Source organism: Cryptomeria japonica, chromosome 5 (genome assembly GCF_030272615.1).
Source record: "Cryptomeria japonica chromosome 5, Sugi_1.0, whole genome shotgun sequence".
Classification (NCBI taxonomy): domain Eukaryota; kingdom Viridiplantae; phylum Streptophyta; class Pinopsida; order Cupressales; family Cupressaceae; genus Cryptomeria; species Cryptomeria japonica.
In genome coordinates, this window is record NC_081409.1 from 750,909,006 (window position 1) to 750,932,816 (window position 23,811).

Consider the following 23,811-nt stretch of genomic DNA (forward strand, 5'->3'; position numbering starts at 1 on the left):
ACAATCAAAACATCATCAAAATGCCAACAATCTCCCCCTTTGGCATTGATGGCAACACTTAGGAAAATTTTGACATCTAAGTGTTTTTACAACAAAAATATGCCATAATCAAAATTACTCCCCCTAAGCATATACACTATCCCTTTTGTAGAAATTACAATGTATACTACTCTCCCAAAGTGGTAACATGAAAGTATACATGAAATGGTAACATTCACCAAAATTTTAAATACTACTCCCCCTTTGCCAACAATGACAAAGTAATGCAACCCCTATTCCCTTATATATAAAAATAGAGTAAATGTTTATGACAATAAGGAATAAAACTTATCAAAAACAGATTTAAAATCCTTCATAAAATTTTTCAGGACCAATGTCCATGACTCAAGTAATGAGTTCGTAACCTCACTTTTTATCTCCATCTAGAATACCAGTTCTTACATAGCATCAATGGTATTCATCTCTTGAGTGACCGTGATGGCTTCTAGATTGAGAAAACATTTCTAAAGAATCTGCAGTCTCGGTAATAAGACTAGTTGAAACTACTGTAAATATTATGTCTTGTTGCAGATTTTTGATTCCACCATGGCAATCTATAGCTGATAATGATGAACCGTTTCCCCATATGTAGTAAATGAATCATATGACATCTTGAAGGTGCTGATGTATGCCTGGGACTCTGATTGGAGTATATCTTTCTGCTTAAGCACATCATCACAAAATAGATGGGGTTGGGAGATTTTACTCAACAGTAATTTCTCCTCATCCATAGCACCCCTGATATTCTTTTGTTGCTTCGGAAGTTGTGATTCGACATCATTCAGTTTCTCGACTAAGGCAGTGTTGAGTGCCTTTTCATGATTCTTCTTTGCAGTCACTGCAGCAACATCTTCCAAGCATTGTACGTGGTCCTCTACTACAGTACAAAGGAGTTTTAGCTTGGATAGAGAGGAATCGGTATTGGGGAGGTTAGTACTAGGAATTAGACTAGTAAGGGTGTTAACCACAGTTTGTATGACATCCCTTTCCTTCTTCCTCTACAACTCTTCTAGTCTTTCTTGTGCCAGTTTGATGCCTCGCAACAGCTCAGACTCATCTGTTGATTGAAGGTCAATCGGACTAGTGGTTTCAATCGGTTTGGCTTGACAATCGGTTGCCTTGGGAGTCTCCACTTGTTTGGCTTTCTCTTCTTCCTTCTCCTCTACTTCTCTTTTCTTTTCCTCTTCTTTCTTCTTTTGCTCCTCTTCTTGTTTCTTCTTTAGTTCTTCCTTCTTCTTGTCTTCTTCCTACTTTTTCTTTTCTTCCTCCTTTTTCTCCTCTTCTTTCCTTTTCTCTTCATCGTTCCTCTTGTCTTCCTCTTTCTTTTTCTCTTCCTCTTTCCTCTTGTCTTCCTGTTTCTTTTCTTTTTCGGCTTGCTCTTTCTTCATTTGTTCTTTGTCCTGCTTCTCTTTTTCAGCTTTTTCCTTGTCCTGTTTCTCTTTCTCTACTTTTTCTTTGTCCCATTTCTCCTTTTCTGTGTCCTCAACATCTAATGCATCCACATCAATGGGATCATTTTTCTCTGTCACTCTTTCCCATTCACTATCAAATGCTTCATCCAGTTTGCCTGATGTTAGATCAGGTTCTTGTTCAGCCTTTAGATTGGCCTTAGACACTTGGTGTAACTGAACAACACCTTTGGCATGTAAATGTGTGTCCTTCTCCACTTCAGAAGCTTTACCTTCCAATAGCCCGAGTCTTCTTCTTCTCATGGAGAAGAGGCCTTTGTTCTTATCCATTATCTCAAACAATTCTGAGTTTGAGGAATTGGGAAAGTATTATGCAAAAACTTTTTCCCTTACTTCGTGTTCCTTTTCAATGGCAATGCACCATTTGTTATCTAAAGAATTGTATAAAGAATCTGGTGTGATCAATCTGATTTTAGATGGTGATCAGTCATTGACACACAAATATCTAATAACCTCTTGTTCTACTTCATCTTTCTCATTATCATTAAAATCGTCAAAATGCTCTTTTAAATCATCAAGCAATTTTCTCCTAAAGTTCTTGATTGTCCTCTAACAATGTGTCATAGGCTTATAGGAGGAAATATCTATGTTTACTGGTGCTGAAGTTGTAGATGCACTATCGGTAAATTTTGCCTTCTTCTTTGATTGTCTTATCTTCTTAGGTTGAATTTCTAGTTTAGTATCCTCTGACTCTAGTGAGCTGGTTTTGGTTTTCCGCTTCCTCTCAAATACTTTAGCACGAGAAAGCTTAGGTTTCTTCTTGTCAGGTGATCACTTGGTCACTTTGGGACTTGCAGATGTAACCAGTACAACAGATTTGCTAATAAATCAGTTAAGATAAATGCAAACCAAATAGAAAATAAACCATTCACCCACAAAAGCACAATCACCATAACACAAGATATTTAATGTGGAAACCCAAATAGGAAAAACCATGCTAAGCAGAAACTCACAAGTAACTATCTATAGAATAGAAACCAAACTAGTTAAGGTGAAATTGGTTAAGGTCATACAATGTTCTTCACTAGAATAGATCCTATTAGGAATCTAGATCTCTATTAGGAGATAAGTCCTATTAAAGACTACCTTGTTAAAGGATTTTAGATCCATAATTGTGAACCACCTTGTAAGAGGATTTACACAAGCTTTGCTAGGCCTACCCGATTAAGGGTTTCAGACTTGTCAAAGATGTAAGTAATCAACAAGTGAGTGATCTAGATACTAGCACAGTATGCTTGGTTAGATCCTTGATAGCTCATTGTTAATGCTTTTCAGCATTACTTCAGTCCTCAATATCTCCACACTCTATCTCTTCACACAAACCTAATCTTCTCTACAAAGATCACACATAACCTTCTCATACATCATACATCTCTTATTCATGCAAACCCTAGACATGATGTCCTTATGAAGGAAACTAATTTCATGTTAGTCCAATAGGATTAAACTACAAGTTCCTAGGTTTAGTGCATCTAGACACATTTGGTAAAATGACAAAAAATCATTGCCAAAGTATCGATGGGTGATAACTCATCATAGAGAAATACTGGTTCATACAATATACCGATTATCGATTGTCAAAAATGAAGACTAGAAAATGTTCACTACAGCTTTGTTCCTTTGTACCACTTGAGATCATCAAACTTCTTGAGGTCTTAATACCGCTTTGGTTCTCCATACCACTTGAGGTTTGCAGTCAATTTGTTATCGGTAAACATCTTCTGCAAAACACTGATGGTCTAAAGACTATAATACATAATACCAGTTGGAACAATTACCAGTTGAGCATAACTCATACATCAAGAAAGTGTGTGCCCATTAATGACAATCAAAAAATCATTAAAATGCCAACAAATACATGACCCCAAAGGTTGGTATGATTGTAGATGACATTTTTCTCTATAAAACATCAATTTTTGCGCCTTTTCTAACACACTAGTCTATGAATCTTATTGACCTACGGATTGTATTTTTCATTTGGGAATCTAAGACTACCTAGGAATGAAATTTATTTGAATCTACTTCAATTTCATTGAGTATAAAGCAAGATATTGTAAATTATTCTGAGATTGCTAGAAATCCTACCTAGGGTAACTAGTTGACTATATATTTATTTAGTTGAGTCCTCCACCACATAGAAAATATAAAAATGGTTGAAGAGACTTGTTTTCATGTCTTGTATCATATGTCAAGCTTTCAAGGGTTGGTGAGAAGGTTTACACATGTGATGAGGCACTAGAGGGTCTAACATCTCTATGTATCAGATTGTGGAGGACAACAAGGTTTGATAAACAGTTTAAAAGGAGATAAAAATTTTGATCACCTCTTGTATGATCTAAAAGGGATGCAAGGGGACCCTATGCATGAAATCAACTTAGTTGAGGGCCATTTTTTTAAGAAAGAACAAAGATATGATTGACTATCCTAAAAGGACAACCTGTTACATTTTATGGTTACCGGTACTAATGCTACAAAACACAGTCTTGTTGGAAGGTTTGAGGAGTTGGAACTCTCTGTGAATGATAATAGTACATATGTAAGTTTCCCATGTCAGGATCAAGGGTTTCTTCCAAGTCATAAGTATCTTGATTTGGCCTTTGGCCACCAATGTTGATAGTCCTAACTGTAAAGGACTAGTATTTACCAATGATAGTGCATGTGGAAATGTTGGAAGCCACCAATTTATACTTTTTACAACGTCACAAGCCCAATACTAGTGTACCATGATGTTCATATTTTCTTATAATGTTGGTTCAAACCTTGAATGGTGATCAAAGTCTAGAAACCAATAGGTATGTCCAAGGGTGTCTATAAGGGATGGATTATGAAATTATTGTCATTGAGAATTTAAACACTTTTGAGTGATTTATATAATTAATTGCGAGGAAATGTGCCTCCTAAAAGACTTAGAGTTATGGAAATAACAAAAAAATATTTTTTTATGGTGCACTTTCCAGGAGTAGGAGCAGGAGTTGACATGGAAGTAGGTTTAGGTTTGAATTTGAATGACTCTGGTTCTAGGAGTCTAAAAACCTCTGTGACTCACCCCACAAAATCGATCCCTGATCCTTTGGATGGGTGCTCAAATGATACATGGGATGGTGGTACCATGTAGAAAAGTGCCAACGGTAAATCTATCATTTCTAACAAACTTGGTGAGGTTGAGGGCCCTAGTAATAAGATTCCCTTTGTGGAATGCAACAAGAAATGGGCTTCTCTTTTTGCAACTAAGCTTAAGGGTAAGCAGAGAGTTTTTTAGTGGCAAATCTTCACCAATTGGTGAATTCCACATATTTTTTTAGGAAATGGTGAACACTCTGGGGCAACATAGTGGTCAACTCTCCCAGAATGTTGGGGTTAATGGTCCACTATATTCTGGCTTTGCCATTGACCACATACCATTCGATGTGCATGCTCGTAACATTTGCTTGGAATCACTCAGACATGGGTATTAGATCACCTTCATTATTTGCCAGAAATAGTAAAACGACACTATACCCAGGACCTAATTTGCCAACGATAAATTAAATGTTCACTGCATGTGTCGGCCAAACTCACTAATATCAATTAAAACATTATAAGCCTTTGAGGACCCATTACACCTTTCTTGAATCAAGATTCATTTTGAAACGCCTGCACAATTCACCAAAAATGCAATCATGGATTGATATAAATACAATTGAAAGTTTGAAACACTCTTTCTTATAATTTGTTCATGTCTAATTAGTAAATTTGGGAGGTCTCAATTTTCATTTCATAATTTTAGTTGGAACGTCGAAGTTCATTATAGGGAGGAGGGCTAGAGTTACAATCCTACAACACAAGCCTAGGCATTCCTAGTTCTTGATTCAGAGAATTGAGAAGGTATAAAGGTGAGTAATCATTTCTTCATCCTTGACAGTATTAGTTTTAACTTTTAATTCATGGTGAGAGGTCAAGACACAAGATGTCACAATCAAACATTTGTGAGACTCATCAAGATGGTGAGGGGATTGAGATGTCAGACAAGGGCGAGACTGGGACTCCTCAGGGTGATGAAATTGAAGGGATTGGGAGGCCTTCAAAATGCCCAAAACTTAAAGATACCACCATAAAGTCTTACTTTCGAATTGGCAAAGTTTCTGGTCTATCAACTTTTGGAGTTGCAAAAGCCATTCACAGTAGCTCACCACCATGACAAGGTAGGATTCTCATTGAGTTAAATGCATCAAATGAGGATGACAATATCGACACGACATAAGATGTTCTAAGGGATACACACAATGAGATAATTCACTCGCATGCAAATGCTAGTACTGAAGATGATGTTGGTAGGAAGAAAAGAAAAAGGAAAGTAAAACTAGGGTGGGAGTGGGAGATGACAAGGAGTTTTAATATTGATTAGGTAGCAAAGTAACCATTCATTTAACCAGTTGCAAAAAATTATGGGCAACCAACAAAATGAAGGTCTAAGATTTGTAGCTAGAAAACTAAAAGAGAGAAGAAGATGCAGCTAAAGCTTGACACCATAGAACAACATATTGGTAAGGTTTATGAAAAATAGATCATAGATGGAAAGGAAACACGAGTAGTAAAATGGAAATCAAAGGAAGAATGTCTTCATGTTAACTATGCCATGGAATACGAAGAGCATAACCACAAAATGACACTGATTGGTAATAGTGGATTTGGAAATACAATCAAGGCTGGGCTTGAATATGCAGCAAAAGATGCAAATCTGGCAAAGCCTATTCAGATGAGTGTTATTTTTCATATTCTATCAAGAGGGCATCCTATGAAAGATTTCCAAAATATAATAATTTATTATCTTTTTTGAATGTTCCTCACTATCCTATGTCACATTGGTCAATAAACTCTGGATGGGAAATGGAAAACTGTCTCGCTGAGGTGGAAAAGAAAAATTTATAGCAGAGTGTAAAAGAGTCAAAATTTATTTCATTATCCATAGATGAAGTTACTATGGTAGATAACACTACTTGGGTCTATATGCATGTGTATACCATAAAAGAACACATCTGCTGAGCTCATCTACTCCATGTTCATAAAATGAGGGGCAATTCAACAACAAAAAATTTATATTTGGAAGTTAAGAAATCTTTGAATGAAATTGTTGGTATGGATGACTTGAAATTTGCAAAGAAGTTGGTGTGTGTTGGAGCTATAGTAATGCAAGGTCAAAGGACTAGTCTTTGTGCAAGATTACAAACTAGTATTTCACCTTACATGGTTGACATTCACTGCATGGCCTATCAAATAAATTTAGCATATAGATTTCTAAGAAATTTCCCTATAGTGTAAAAAGTTGAAGATTTGGTCCAAGAGCTCCACTCATACTTTTCCCGAAGTCCTAAACATATTGTAGAATTTTAGATTTTTGCTGAGGGAGTAACAGTAGGAAACAAGCTTCTTAGGGATGTTGAGAACATATGGATCTCCTTACATGGATTGGCAAAATGAGTTCTAATAGAATATCAATCCTTGATCGAACTAATGTATGAGCAACACCACATAGTAGACAAAGCTCCTGATCTCTTACATAAGTTAAGTGATATAGAGACTCAATTAACTTTAGCTAGTCTTCTCCCCATGCTAGATTCAATGGATAAACTTGTTAAGAAAGGCCAAGATGAAACTATGTATATCAATGAGTATAGGACTCTACATTAAATGACATTCTTGGGCCTAGATGGTCTATATTTAGATCTAACAGAGTGAAGCCCAAATTAGTTTAGGTGGCAAATAATTATATATTTGAATCATGCTGAAATTTTTTTACATTTCAATGCAAAAAATGAGTAATGTGTCCTTGTAAAAGGATTTCAGATACCAATGCACCAATCTAAAATGCGCAAGTGAGGCAGAGCACTACCAGTTAAAAAGGAAGATTTTGATAGGATTGTTAAATCTGTTAGTGATAATTTCAAGTCTATTGCATATGAACTTTAAACTAATATTTGTGAAGGATTCTCTCGAGAAGAAATACTTGAAGCCATGGGTTGTGTGTATCCTCAATTTTGGCATTCAATTGGAGATAATCCAAATGACACAAAGGTGTTTTATTAAAACCTAGAGGAATAGATATTGATATTTTCAAAAGATGCATATTGCAATGGACAACCAATAGAAGGAATTTTAAACTTAGATCATCTTTAAAAACAATGTAAATGCTTTGCATTGTGTATGAAACTATAGCCAGTTGACTTGGAGAATCCATTTGAACTTGGATCAATCACAAGGCATTGGAAATGGATAAATTAGAGTGAAGTATTGCATATTGCAATACCAGAATATTTCAAACTTGTTGATTTTTGTCAAACAATGATATGGGGGTCAGTGGAAGATGAGAGAGTTTTAAGTGCATTAGGGCTTTTGAAATCAAAGATCAGAAAAAATATAGACAAAAATTTGGAAACTTGCTTGAGGTTGTTTGTAACTTAGTATAATGTTAGAGATTTTTGATATGATAGGGCGCTGGCAATTTGGAATTCCATGGATGAAAGATGAGGGTTGCGAAACACTTTAAAAGCTGGTGGTGCTACTGCTAGTGCTGAGACAAATGATGGATTGCAGACTCAGAGTTAACATGAAGATGAAGAAATTTTTGAATACCCAACTCAGAATAAAGATGAACTTGTTAGTACTAGTCAGACAATGAGACATGTTTAATGTTTAATGATTTCTATGGTTTTTGGGTGTTAGCATTTTATGTTAGTGAGCCGGAGATTGTTAATGAAATTGCTTTGGTTGTGAGGTCTCGAGTTGGTCTAATGCCATGCATAATAGCCATGAGAGTTAGTGAGTAAGTCATTAATGGTTTGTGTGTCACTTCTCATGCATGTTTATGAAGGTAATTAATATAAAACATTGATTTTTGTGTTGCCATTTTTGACATTTTTTTTGTGATTGTCATTGCTGGACATAGACTTGCATTGAGCTCCTCTTTATATGTATAAGTTAGAGCACAACCGGTATTTGTTCCAACCGGTATGTTGTATTATAGTCTTTAGATTATTGGTACTTTGCAAAATGTGTTTCCCATTCTGAAGCGGCATGTTGACCCCAACTAGTTCATGGATCCCAAGTGGTACGAAGGACCAAAGCGACATAACACATTTTTACCAATCTTCATTTTTGTCAAACTGGCAACCAACATTTTGTGATGAGTTACCATTCATCGATTGTTTGACGGTGCCGACACATTAACGGTGCTTTTTGTGTCATGTTATTAAGTTGGTCCAAGTTCATTGAACTTAGGAAATTGTAATGTAATCCTATTGGACTGACATGAAATCAGATTCCTTTATAAGGATATCATGTCTAGGGTTTTATGTTGTTGATGAGGTCGCAGCAAAAGTTTATGTCATTGCTAGGGTTTAAGGTGGTTGAGGAGTTGGAATGAATATGAATGTGTAGAAGACTGAAGTAATGTAGGAGTGCATTAAGAACGAGCTATCAAGGATCTAACCGAGTAGTCTGTGCTATTAGATAGATCAAACACTTATTGATTACTCACATCTTTGACAAGTTTGTAGCCCTTAATCAGGTAGGCCCAAAAGCCTTTTTGTAAATCCTCTAACAAAGTGGTTCACATCTGTGGATCTAAAATCCTCTAGCAAGGTAGTCTTTAATCGGACTTATCTCCTAACAAAGATTGAGATTCCTAATAGAATCTATGCTGGTAAAGAGCATTGTAAGACCTTAACCGGTATGGTTCCTATTCTACAGATAGTGACTTGTGAGTTCCATCTCACCATGGCTTTTCCCATTTAGGTTTCCATGTCAAAATCTATTGTGTTATGGTGTTTGTGCTTCCATGGGTGAATGCATTATTAGCTATTTGGTTTGCATGTTTGTTAACTGGTTTGTGTGTTAAACTGTTTTATTGGTTTACTGTTAGTCTTGGAAAGTGTTTAAGTGCAAATATTTTTGGCATACTAATTCACCCCCCCATTAAGTATTCATCAATTGGTATCAGAGGCAACCTTTCTATAAGTTTAACCACTTGGAAAGAGATATGGGGGAATAAACTTTGAGGGAACTTACCCATTGGCTCACTTAGTTTGAACAAGCCTATGATGATCTTATGGTCAAATACAAGGCATCCAAAGCAAAAAGAAGAGAACATGCGAAAAAGCTGATGGAGCTATCTAAAAATAGTTCTTCAGATGAAGTAGACATGGAAGCCCTAATTGTTGAAGTAAATAAGTTGAATGAATCAAACTCCAACTTGAGAAAGGACTTGGAAGGACTGACTATCTGGATGTGTCAAGAGCTTGAGAACCTGAGGAAAACTGAAGATATGGTGAAAGAAAGAGATCATGAGATCTCCAAGTTGAAACAAGAGATCAGTGCCCTAAATGCTAAACTCCATGCAAGCAAAGTGGAAAAGGAAGACATGCAAGGAGAACTAAACACTGCCATCTCTAAGAATGAAAACCTGTTGGTAACAAATGCTGCTATTTCCAAAGAACTCTCCGAGTCAAAGGAAATACTTGCTAAGTTCAACAAGAGCACTATCAAGCTAGAGCAAAAGCTTGAATATACCAAATCATTCAAGAATACCAATGGACTTGGTTATTCTAGTCATGAGGAAGGTGAGACCTTTGGTACAAATGTTGGAACATGAAAGAAACAACCGACATCAATAGATAAAGGTAAGCAAAATTTTAAACTTGTTTGTTTCAATTGTCTTAAAGAAGGACATACTGCAAATGTGTGTAGGAGTAAGGCTTACAACAATTTTCCTTATTTCCTAAATGATAAGCCTAGATCCTATAGATTTGATGGTAACTATTATGCATGCAACAAGTATGGGCCTAGAGCATCAGAATGTAGGTATGTTATGAATAACACTGTAAGATATCCTCAAAGGACCCAAGGAGTTGGTCCTAAACCTTTTGTGAACTGGAGTCACAACCGATTTAATGCCTTCAATCATTAGCCAAGAAGTAGTGGTTATCAAGTGGCAACCAGATGGAGAGAAAATTGTATGATCTGTCATGGTCATGGTCACATTGCTGCAACATGCAGAAGAAAGAATGGAAACATGAACAATGGACCTTGGAGAGCACCTAGATTGGTCTGCTATCATTGCAACAAACCGGGTCACATTACCAGATTCTGTAGATCAAGAAAGAACATATCTGGTGATATACCGGTCACTCCAGAAGGAAACATTGATGTTGACACTATTCAAGCAGACATGAACAAAACCTAGAAGAAGAAACCAGTGGTGTTACAAGAGGAACCTATTTTTGTACCTGGTGTGGAAATCATGGAACGGACAAACTAAGCTTTAGAAAAGCTTAGGGGGAGAAAATGGCAAAATGTTTTGAACCCCTAGTTTACACTGATAAAAGACCTTAACCGATATGTTATACCTGTTGTTTGGTAGAAGACCAAAAATGGTAAAAAATAAATTAGGGTTTACACCTTAATAGAGGAGCATTAATGATGGTAGGTGAGGAATATGTTTAAAAGAGTTTTTCAAATCATTTCTCACTATTAGTTTTCAAGTGAAGAAATGTTTTCAAAGAGAAGAGTGATGAAAAGGCGATTTGAGTAGAGATTTTGAGAAATTAAGAAACCACGAAGGAGATTCAAATTCAAACTGGAAATGGTCAAGTGGAAAACATAAAGCAGTGATTCAACAATCGACAGAGTGTGAAGTAAAGGAGAATCAACAAGCCCTAATTTGATGTGTTTCAAAAGGTATTTCTCGAGTTCTTAAGATTTCTATCATGGCTTCCGCATCTCATACTAGTTCTAGTGCATCTATCGAGTCTGCAAGTTTTATTCAAAGGAAGTCCAAGTATAATGCCCTATCACAAGTTCTGGCTGGTGTGATAGTAGAAGAGGGAATTTCTGACTACATTGATTGCAAGATAGAAGACCTAGGGTCTCTAGCTATCCACACCCAGTTAGGCTTATTTTGTGGAAAAGACAAGAAGATCAAACCAGAGTTTAATATTTTGGAGAAGAAAAAGCTCCATAATGTTGTTTACTTCCTGGAAGATTTCATAGAGGATCATATAAGGATCATTCTGAGTAGAGTCCATGCTGACAAGATGTACTTGGAGAGAACACATGACATCATGCTACAGGCAATTCATGCAATCACCGAATTCTACAACATAGGGGAAGTGCCAACCCTGAGGACTGTAAGCAAAACTGAAATGTCCAAGCTCATCGGTTCAGTGAGTGACTCACAAGGCATGATAGTAAATTCTATCAAGGATGATCTGGTGAATTATGCATGCATGGTGATTGGATATCGGACATTCTCAGCTATCAGAATTAACTCTGTATCTGCTACAGTGGTAAATGTCACTTATTGGATGATAAAGGAGGATGCATCATTTGATCTGTGCACCGATATGCAAAGACAACTCCTATTGAATCTGTAGTCGATCAAATAGGATAATGCACTAAGGTTCAAGTTTGGACAACTACTAGTTGGGTTGTTCTTCTATTTCCAAGGCTACTTTCTAGGAGTAGGAGATGTCCAATGGTCTGGTGACCAACTAGTGACCAAGCAAATCAAAGAAAGCATTGAAGTAATTGGAACCAACTACCCGGATATTTTGAACAAGTATTTTGATGAGTTCAGAAGGAAAATGAGCCAAAGAATGAGGATATTAGGTGACATCATCAAGAAATATGAAGATGATATCTACTTCATCATCCAAGTAGATAAATGCATAATGGAGGTTGTTGAGCCTAGACAAGAAGAAGTGGAGCCAATGGACTATGAGGTGATGTACGATATGTTGGAAGGGTATGCCTCTACCCTTATTGCCTCACCACTTGATCCTAAGGCAATGAGAACTGACACCTATCTAGAGAGGATAGCACCGGTTGAGGAACCACCAACAATAAAAGAAAAAGAACCGACAGTAAAGAAGGCAAAGGCAGTGCTTGCAGCATCAGCACTGGTTACTACTGCAACTCCAAAAGTGACCAAGCGGTCACTAGCCAAGAAGAAACTGAAAGCAGCATCAGCTAAAGTGTTCGAGAGAAAGAGGAAGACAAGGAATACCTCTCCAGACTCAAAAGAAACTGTGTCTAAGGAGAAACCCAAGAAGGTGAGACAGATAAGAAAGAAGACAAAAAATGAACTGGCATCATCTACATCAGTAAATATTGATATCTTCTCCTACAAACCTTTTACCATTGTCAAAGAACCATCAAAAACATAAGGAGAAAAGTATTGAATGATTTAATTGATTATTTTGATGACTTTAATCATGATGAAAAGGAGGCGGCTAAAAAAGAAATAATTTAGTATTTATGTGTTAATGATCAGTCCCCTTCAGAAATTAGATCTAAAACACTAGATTCTTTGTATAATTCCTTAGACAATAAATGGTGCATTGCCATAGAGCAGGAACAGGAAATAAGAGAAAAAGTTTTTGCTGAACATTTTCTTGATGTATCAAATTTAGAACTGTTCGTTGTAATGAACAAATACAAGGGTCTTTTCTTCATGAGAAGAAGAAGACTCCTATTACTAGAAGCAAAAGGAAAGGAAGTTCTCAAGGATACAACACTTGTGCTCTAGATGCTCTGAAGATGCATTGAGTGGCTAAAGCCAACCAGCAAGCTGAGAAAGAACTGGTTATATCCAAACTAGGTGAAGCACTTGATGATGAAGGAAATCTAGTTGATGAACTGGTCGACACTATTGATGTCGATGCCCTAGACAAAGAATATGTTACTCAAGAAACACCATCTGAGGTGATAGGATAGGAGCAACAGGCTAAATAGGTTAATAAGTAAGTCAAAGATAGACAGGAAGTGGCAAAGGAATAGGTAGAGCAGAGGAAAAAGGATGAAGAGGAGAAGAAGAAAAAGGATGAAGAGGAGAAGAGGAAAAAGGATGAAGAAGAGAAGAGGAAAAAGGATGGATGAAGAGAAGAGGAAAAAGGATGGATTAAGAAGAGAAGAGGAAAAAGGATGGGGAGGAGAAGAAGAAAAAGGATGAAGAAGAGAAGAAGAAAAAGGATGAAGAAGAGAAAAAGAAGAAGAATGAAGAAGAGAAGAAGAAGAAAGATGAAGAAGAGAAGAAGAAAAAGGAGGAAGAAGAGAAAAGAAAAGAAGATGAAGAGAAAAAGAAGCATGAAGATGAAAGGAAAAATAAGGAAGAGGAAGAGAAAGAAGAGGAGAAGTGGAAGGAAGCAGAAAGGAAAAAGGTAGAGGAAGACAAAGTAGATGAAAAGAGAAGAGAAGTGGCAAAGAAGAAAGCAGAAGAGGTCAAGGCAGGACAAGCAGAGAAGAGCACCTAGATGGAGACTCTGAAGGCAACTAGAAGTCAAGCCAAACAAGCCGATCTCTCTAGTCCTATTGGTCTCTAATCTGCAAGTGAAATAGAGCTAATGCAGAGCATCAAGGTAGCTCAAGAGCACCTTGAAATCATTCGAAGGAAGAAGGAGCAGGATGTAATTCAAGAGGTTGTGGATATGCTTATCGGTTTGATACCCAATACAAATCTTCCCAACACTAATTCTTCACTAGCTAAACTCAAGCTCCTATGTAGAGTAGTGGATGATCAGGTGCAGAGCCTTGAAGAGGCAGCAGAGGCTAATGTTAAGAAGGAGCATCAAAAAAATCTTAATATAGCTCTGGTGAAGAAGTTGAATGAGCTTCGGACTTAACTGAAGAAAGAACAAAAGGATAAGGGGTGCTCTAGATGAGGGGAATCTGCTACTTAGCAAAATCTGCCAACCCCATCTATTCTATGATGATGTGCTAGCTCAAATGCAAAAACTTGAAAAGGACTTGCAATCCTACTTGAGCATATTCAAGCCACCTTATGACTCCTTTACAACTTATGTGAAAACCATTCACCGGTGTCACATCCAATCAGCAAAAATGGATTAAGAGATCAACACTTGGTCTAGAGATTTGCAGGAGCTACAACTGGTTCTACTCCCATGATTGCAAATTCTTGAGAAGTGCTATCTGAACTTGGATGCCTTAACAGTTACACAGGAGATGAGCACAATTGATGCCATGGAAGAACAAGTCTCCCAGATGCAGACAGAGCAAGAAATAGCCACCTCCCTACTTGAGTCCTGGTCTTTGTCAATGAAACAATTCTTGCAGGACTTTAAATCTATTTTTGACAAGTATCATTCCTTGTTGTCATAAACTTTTATTATTTTTAATATCAAATGAAAATAGGGTTGTTCAAATGTACTTTTTCATTGTTGGCAAAGTGGGAGAAGAATTCTATTTGGAGAAGTATCTGGTAATCAAAATTTTGATTATATGCTCTAAATATCTCAATGTTTATGATCTATATGCAAAAGTGTTATACATTGTATTGTTAAAGGGATAGTGTATATGCTTAGGGGGAGCAATTTTGCTAATGGCATGATTTTGTTTTAAAACACTTAGAGGTCAAAATTTTATTTTCCTAAGTGTTGCCATCAATGCCAAAGGGGGAGATTTTTGGCATTTTTTATGTTTTTGTTGTGATTGTCATTGACGGACACACACTTGCATTGAGATCCTCTTTATATGTATAAGTTAGAGCACAACCGGTATTTGTTCGAACCGGTATGTTGCATTATAGTCTTTAGACTATTGGTGCTTTGCAGTATGTGTTTCCCAGACTGAAGCGACATGTTGACCCCCAATGGTTTTGTGGATCCCAAGCAGTACGAAGGACGAAAGCGGCATAAAACATTTTTACCAATCTTCATTTTTGTCAAACTGACAACTGACATTTTGTGATGAGTTCCCATCCACCAATTGTTTGATGGTGCTGACACATTAATGGTTCTTTTTGTATCGTGTTACCAATTTTGTCTAGGTTCATTGAACTTAGGAAATTGTAATGTAATCCTATTGGACCGACATGAAATTAGATTCCTTTATGTGGTCATCATGTCTAGGGTTTTATGTTGTTGATGAGGTCAGAGTAAAAGTTTATTTTATTGCTAGGGTTTAAGGTGGTTGAGGAGCTGGAAAGAATATGAATGTGTAGAAGACTGAAGTAATGCCAGAGTGTATTAAGAATGAGCTATCAAGGATCTAACCAAGAAGTTTGTGCTATTAGATAGATCAAACACTTGTTGATTACTCACATCTTTGACAAGTTTATAGCCCTTAATCGGGTAGGCCCAAAAGCCTTTTTGTAAATCCTCTAACAAGGTGGTTCACATCTATGGATCTAAAATCCTCTAGCAAGGTAGTCTTTAATCGGACTTATCTCCTAACAAAGATTGAGATTCCCTAATAGAATTTGTTCTAGTAAAGAACATTGTAAGACCTTAACCGGTTTGACCTTAACTAGTTTGGTTCCTAATCTATAGATAGTGACTCGTGAGTTCCATCTCACCGTGGTTTTTCCCATTTGGGTTTCCACATAAAAATCTATTGTGTTATGGTGTTTGTTCTTTTCTAGGTGAATGCATTATTAGCTGTTTGGTTTGCATGTTTATTAACCAGTTTGTCTATTAAACTATTTTACTGATTTATTGTTAGTCTTGCAAAGTGTTTAACTGCAAAGATTTTTGGCATACTAATTCACCCCCCCTCTTAGTATTCATCATTTTGTTGGTACTCGCTAGGTTGCTGCGGTCAAGAGATAAATAGTTTGAGATTTTATGCTTCTCACTAGCTCACAGGTCCTTTATCATCAAGTCAGTTTAAGTCACAAGCTTGTGAGTACTGGCAGATTTTAGTTGCTGCTACCTTGCAAGATGTTTTTTAATTGACCATTTTATGTTGCAAGGTTGCGACTTGGTGTGATTTTATTTTATCAAAAGTTCACGAGGTGTTCGCAGTTAAGTCATTTTAATTTGCAATCATGCGATGTGGTTGGTATCATAGCTTAGTTGGTTTCATCGCTTGCTCATAGGTTTTGAAGTTGTTTAGCATTTTAGGTTACGATCAAGCAATAGGTAAGTTTTGGTTTGATTTTGTGGTCATCTCATGCTCACAGGTTTGTAAATCTTAAGTCAAAAAGTGTTGTGAACATGTGATGGCAGTTAAGTGTCTTGTTGTTGCAGGCTCACAAGGGTTTAAGTAAAGTTAAGTTTTGAGTTGCGAACTTGTGATGAAATAAGTTGTTTTGTTAGATTTGCTGTGGTTGCCAGCTTGTAGGTAAAGAAAGTATTATAAATGTTGTTACAAGGTTATGGCTGAAGGGCTTGATGAAGATCAATGGTTGTCACTCACTCATGAGATTCTTTGAGGATTCGTAAAAGGGGTTGCAAGCTTGCGATGAAGAGGATTTGGTAGCGTTTTCACTAACTTGCCAGTTACTTTCCAAATTGTTATAACCGGTTGCGAGTGTGCGATTAAAGATGGGGATTGACATGTGGACTTGTTTGTCGGGTTCTATAAAAGTTTTGAATGGCAATCGCCAATCAAATAGAAGGGCATGAATTAAATTTCGCTCTAGTACTTCAGCTTTGAATTAATGTCATAGTAGCTAGTTATGCAAGTGTGCCAACTAATGAGAGAAGTGATGGCGCCCAAATACCATAAATTGCAAGATCGAGCCAAGATTTTGTCTAATTGCATTAATGTATTCTATCTTTGAGGTAATCTAGTGAATTGAGCTCTACAACAACATTAGAGAATTTGCAATGTTAGGTGTGGGAAAATTTCACAAAATTGGTTAAGTTTTTCTCCTGCAGCTAAAATGAGCAAGGCTACGACAAGTGGAGGTTCCAAGCCCAAAGCCACTGAGGAAAAGAACGATAGGAAATACAAAGAATAATTTGTAGATTTGCTGCTAGGGACTTCCGTTGCTTTGAATATAAATGATTTGGCATGGAAAGACTTATTGAGCCAATGCAGAAACCCAACCATGCTTCATATGACTGGTACTTCTCTATTTCATTATTTCTGGAATAATAGGGTTAAGGGTGTCCTGATGTCAAACCCTTGGGATATAAATATGACATAGTTAATTATGCCTGATGTGGATTTGATGAAAGAGTTGGCCAAATGCTATTACCCACTATCTAGGGTAATCAGAAGAAAGAACCAGTCTACCCTAGTTTTATTTAACAGAGCTAGCTTCATTGAATCTTTCCAGATTACTAGTACTGCATGTACATATCTAGATTTGGAGCAGATTGTAGAGGATTATGAAAAATACAAAGGTGTTATCAAGAAGCATGCAATGCCTAGTGACATGCTTAGGGTGAATAGGAAACCGGTTATAATTCTAGATAGTATCAAACCACCATTTGACATCACACCTTTCCATAATTATATGCATTGTACAATCTATGGATTATGCAGAGTGATGGATTTTGATGGAGATTCAACAATGTTCAACTGAATTACTGATGATGGCTATAAACATTCAACACCCAGTTTGTCAATTAATGTTAGGAGAGTTTTGAGACCTTACCAGTATGTTCCAAATTGGTCTATTTCACATAACTGGGGGGAATTTTTCATTTTTGATAACTTTACTATGATCAGATTCTATGGGTGTCATCAGCCTCCCCATACTTTACCAAAATTTATTCTAATTAGGATTGCTTTTATGGAGTTTATTTGGCAATTGACCCTAGTTGAAAAAGAATACCTTGACAAACATAGGAAGGGTTCTTTTCTTTCTAGGCTTTGGGTTGTGTCTGATTTTACTACTGGTAAAAATTCCTTTGATCAAGTAAACAATTTTCTTAAACAACATAGGCCGATTAATGTTGTATCTAGATTATGTGATCCTAAACAATTTATTAAATGTGCATTGCAAAAAATGACACCTTGGGCCACAATAAAGGACCATGAACCATTGGATGATGAAGGTGTGGTTAGAAATTTGCTGAGAAAAGAGGAAGTACACAAAAGGAGAAGAAAATGGAAAAAATTGATGAGAGTTGAAGCAAAATTGAAGGTTGTTGACCCTAGTTTCTCAGGCTTTTGCTCTGATAACCCATACTTGGAGAGGATTAACAAAATACTGAGTTTATATGAAACTCTAATGGAACAAATGCCTAAAATTCCAAAAGTGGCTGCTTAGCAACAAGACCCCTAAGATAGACAATCTTCACATGGCAAGAGGCCACTTATTATGTCTACTGATGATGTAGAGAGTGCAGATGAAGTTCAATCTACTTGAGTGCCACCTACAAAGAAAGAAAAAGCCAAAGAGATCGGTGCAACTGTGTGGAGAAACCCTGCTAGAGAAATTGTTACAGAACAATGACACTATTCTCATCAAATAAGGACACATCTTAGAGAAGCAGGGAAAAATGAAGAACATGGAGAAACAAACGAAGCCCTTGCTCAAGGATTTGATGAGCCTGTGATGTTGTCAAATAAGCTCATGAAAGATGATGACTTTATTAAGTCAGATGAACTTAAAAGTTTTTTGACAAGGTTGAAACAAAATCAATTAAGATAACATCTTATTATAGAGGAAGGAAATGTGGAAAAGAAAGAGGAGATCATGAAGGCCCTACAGGAATATGATCCTGACAAGGAGAAAATATCTATGGAATAGGAAAGATAATTGATTAAGAGTACTGGTATGATTATAATGCCTGACTAGGAAATCCAGGCTATTTTTATTATTTATCAGATTAGGAAGAAAGAGGACCCAATGTTTAAAATTGAATTTGAAATTGTAGATGTAATAAGAGGATCAGGATTTAATCCTAAGTCAAAGACACTTGCTTCTTGGTCTTTGGCCCCTTGCACTCAAAAGCCCCACCTTCTGAATATCCAAGTAGAAAAGAAAACTAAAAGAATGATTTGGAATTTGCAGAACACAAGTGACATGGAGATTGCCTCATTTTTTACTCAAGTTTCTTTCATGAATTTATCAAAAATAGAGGATTTGTCAAGAAGATACATAGAAACATATAACCAATTGATTGCATTATCTAAAAAATATGAAGAGACACTAATGAAGAAGGGTGCTATAGAGGAAGGTTTAGTGGAGTTGAAAGAAAAAATTGCAAATGAGCCCCCTCCAATATAGATTATAGAACAAGTAAATCATCCTGTCAGGGTGTTGCTTTTCTTGGACCTTTGTTCAATGTTTGGTCAAGAAGAAGCAGATTATTGGATTCGCTAAATACTGCAATGATGTATGGTACTGAGTTATCTCTCAAGATAAGTGACACTAAAGACATGGTTGAGGTAATGAATGTAGCTTATGCATTTTTCATAGGGAAGAATGTGCTTATAAATGAAAAATTATAGACATTTGGGGAAAGTTATAGTAAATTGGTGCATTCAATTTATGGTAGTAATGGAGAATTGAAAATAGTTTTTGATTGGACTAGTGAATTTGATTTGATTATGGAGGAAGAAGAAATAATCAAGCATATAGATGATTAGGTTGATGTTGATTTCCTTAAAGGTATGCTTAATTCACTATTCAAGGTTGAGGTTGACCATGCAAAGTTTATTGTTGAGGCCAAGGCAGTTACAAATGCTAGATGGACACATTCAGATGCAAAGTTGGAAGAGGTAAAGGCATTCAGTTGGCCAACAGACAAAGAGGTGGACAGGTAGCAAGCCATGCTAAAGGAAAAGGAGAAATGTCAAGCTACTAACCAAGATTCCTCAAAGTAATTCTAAACTTGTTGCATCCTCATCTTATAAAAAGATTCCAAGATTAATTTGAGAGGGATGGGCTAGTTGGCCACTTTTATTGACATTGAAAACTCTGATATAGTTATAATAGTTTAATTGTTCAAGAATTTGATAAATGCATAGTTGAATTGCATTTTGAATTTACTTTATGATATCATTATGAATATAACATCAATATCATTTGCAGTTTGACATATTCACATAATTATCATTGTGTTTAATTTATGTTTTTACTGTGAATTGAATGGTCAAGTGTTTTTCAATTTACGTGTCTACAAGGCAGATTATGGAATACAAATCTAATTATTAAATCATTTGTATGAATCATTTTTTAAATACAAATACGATGATTATATCATTTGTATGAATCTGGGTTGTGTATGTAATGACATATTCATTCTTCTTTATCTGGAAATGAATCTTATTGAAGTTTATTATCATGTTTTCTTTGAATTGTAAGTGACTCTATGCCCTAGGATAAGGCATTGGTCTATTGTCTTAATGTTGTCTTGGTGAAGTGACCTTCCCCCACCAATTACAGTGAGGTGATTCAAGTGAATCTTTAATATGATTCCAAACTAACATAAATTATGCATTCCTAGGTATAATTGGAAGCATTAAATGAAAAATTACATACACCATAATAATATAACAAATGAAAAACTCATGATTATTATAATTTGAAAGAGATATAATTATACACCGGAGAGAAATAGATCAAAATTTAATTTCTATTGAATAAAATTACTACTTCTATCACAAAATAAATTTATATATAACTCTTTCAAGAACCTGCACAAAGCTTGACACTAACTGCTTTTCATTTTCTCTGTAAATGACTATACAACTTGCTCCCTCCACCTAGAGTCTAGAATCACTTCAGGAACCAGAAAAGGAACCCCAAAGGCACCAAAATATTGGAACTGTCAAGAGACCCCCCCAAAAGCAACCCTTCTAATGGCCTTGATTTCCCTTTTTATAAAAGAAAAGGGAGCAACAAGCTTCAGGCCAAGAGACACATGTCAACAGGACATTTACTCTCAACAATTAGGCCTAAAAAGCCATATGCAAAATTTTGTTACAAAAATATTCTTTATCCATGCGGTCACCATGATTCAAAATTTTCAATTGAAAATTGGTAGAAGGAAAACTGCTTGAGCCATGCAATTATCACCTTGATGCCTTCAGATGGAATGTGAGATGTTACATTCTGTCTAACAAATCATTTCCCTTCTCGAAAGGGATACTGGGACCTAGCAAGAGGTAAAGTCACCCCTAAAAATTAAAATAGAGGAGGAGCTTCAACCATCATGCCCAAGAACAAAGAAAATGGACAGAGGAGCTCGAGCCTTCATGCCCAGTATCAAGGAAAGTGGAAACGTAAGATTTAGGGTAAACGTAATATGTTGGGGAGGGGTCACAACTTCCATGTCATCACAAAGATGACTGACTACCACTCCCCACCCAAACAAATCCTTCTTTCATTCCTCTGGGGGTTCCTTCTTCAAACCCCCTGCCATCCTATGGTAGAGTAGAAGCAAAGGATGTTGCATGCGTGGCTTTTCTTGATAAGAAAAGGATTTCACACCTCCTATGGAAATCCTTCTCACTTTCACAACCCCTCTGACAATAAACAAACTCATACAAGAGAAAACAAAAAAACACCCATCTGGTATCATAGAGAACACAACAACTCCATGCACGATCCTACTCAAACATCATCTTCCTTTCTGAGGAAAAAACCACTCTCAAAAAATGAAAAAGGTTTCTTTTGTCTTCTACCAATTAAGTCATCACTCCATTGTATTTATAAATTTTTAACAATTCATCTGGTGATGCTCATTCATGTGAAAAATCATCATTTTGGTTCTTTTCAACATGACTCTAGACTGTAGAAGTCATGCCTATCAAATCCACTGCATCCTGCTAAGGATCATCTTATGTGAATGATTTTGTTTTGATTTAATTCCTCCTTGATTTTACAAATTTTTCTTCAGAATCCTGGACAACAAGCAACTTCTGATTTCCTAGAGAAATATGTGATCTCCCATCTCTAACTCAAAAGCTATCTAATCCTTTTATGCCTCTGAAACCATCATCCTCACTTGTCTAATCAACCTTGACTTAGAAGAAAACTTGAAACTAGTCCCTCAAGAATGAGTTGGCATCCAAGGCTTAAAAATTCCTCGTATATATTAGCTTGCCACCACAGTTATCACTAGCTCTCATGTTTGTTTAATGTTGGCATTTTTAGGTTGTGAGCTAGTGACCGGATAGTTTGTGGTTAAGTGTTATGGTTATCGCCATCTCACAAGGTAAAATGTTTGGAGATGTGATCAAGTCACGAGGATAAGTTGGTTTGGGTTTACATCGTGAGGTATCTGGCTTTTTGGGTGTTAGCATTTTATGTTATTGAGATGGAGATTGTTAATGAAATTACTTCGGTCTTGAGGTCTTAAGTTGATTTGATGTCATACATTATAGCCGCGAGAGGTAGTGAGTAACTCATTTCATATAGTTGTCTCTATCTCTCATGTTTGTTTAATGTTAGCATTTTTAGGTCATGAGATAGCAACTAGATAGTTTGTGGTTAAATTTTATGGTTATCGCCAGCTCGTGAAGTTAATTGTCTGAAGACCCAATCAAGCTGTGAGCTTGTGAGTGAAGTGCTAGTGGTTAAGAGACAAACAGTTTTATGCTGGTGAGTACGCGACAATTGTTAAAGTTACCACTATCTCCAAGTCACTGTGGTGACGAGGACTTAACATTTTGTGGTCGGGAATTGGCAAGTGGCGGTTAAGTTTCCCTTAGTCGCTAGATCTCGAGGTTATGAAGGCTTAGCATTTTCAGCTTGCAAGTTGGAGATAGAGTCATAAGGGCTTATCGCTAGGTTGTGAGATTTTTTAATGGGCAGTCTTTCAGGAGGACATTTGACGACTGTGTGCCACGTGTTTTAATGACTTGACAGGGACTTCTTAGGTGCCAATATATTATTTTTATGGTTTGAAAATATCTTGAAATCGCCAATATTTTTTTTTTATGGTTTGAAAATGGGTTGAAATCACCAATTTTTTTTTATGGTTTGAAAATAGGTTGAAATTGCCAATATTTGTTTTTATGGTTTGAAAATAGGTTGAAATCGCCAATGCAAATATTTTTTTTGGTTTTAAAAACATTACAATTTGCCCATGCAAATATTTTTTTGGTATTAAAAACAAAACAATTTGACTGGATTTTTCACAAACTTTGAGCGATCATGAATGATTTGCCAATGGAGATTATTATTTTTTCTTTGTAAAACGCAAAATTTTGCCAATAAAATTAAAATTTTCCTCTGCAATTATACACCTTTCACCAGGTTTTTACACCTTGTCCGAGGGGGTTTCTTAAAGTTTTCCCTAAGGGTAAGGTCATTTCACCGGTACCGCATAAAGTTGATTGGGATTCTAGCAGTTGCTCCATCTCTATCTCGCACTGTATTGTGGATCATAATATGGCTCACATGAACTTAGTCTTGGTTGGAAAATATGTTGGACCACACCCTAATATTGAGGCTATTAGATCTTGGGTGTCTAGGAAATGGAAAGGTAAGGGAAAAATTGATGTTGTGGCTATGGCTAGTAGCTTCTTCTCCTTTTCATTCACCTGTGAAGAATATTTTTGATTTGTTTTGGCAGGAGGTCCCTGGATACTATGCAAAGCTTTGATGGCCCTTAAAATATGGGAA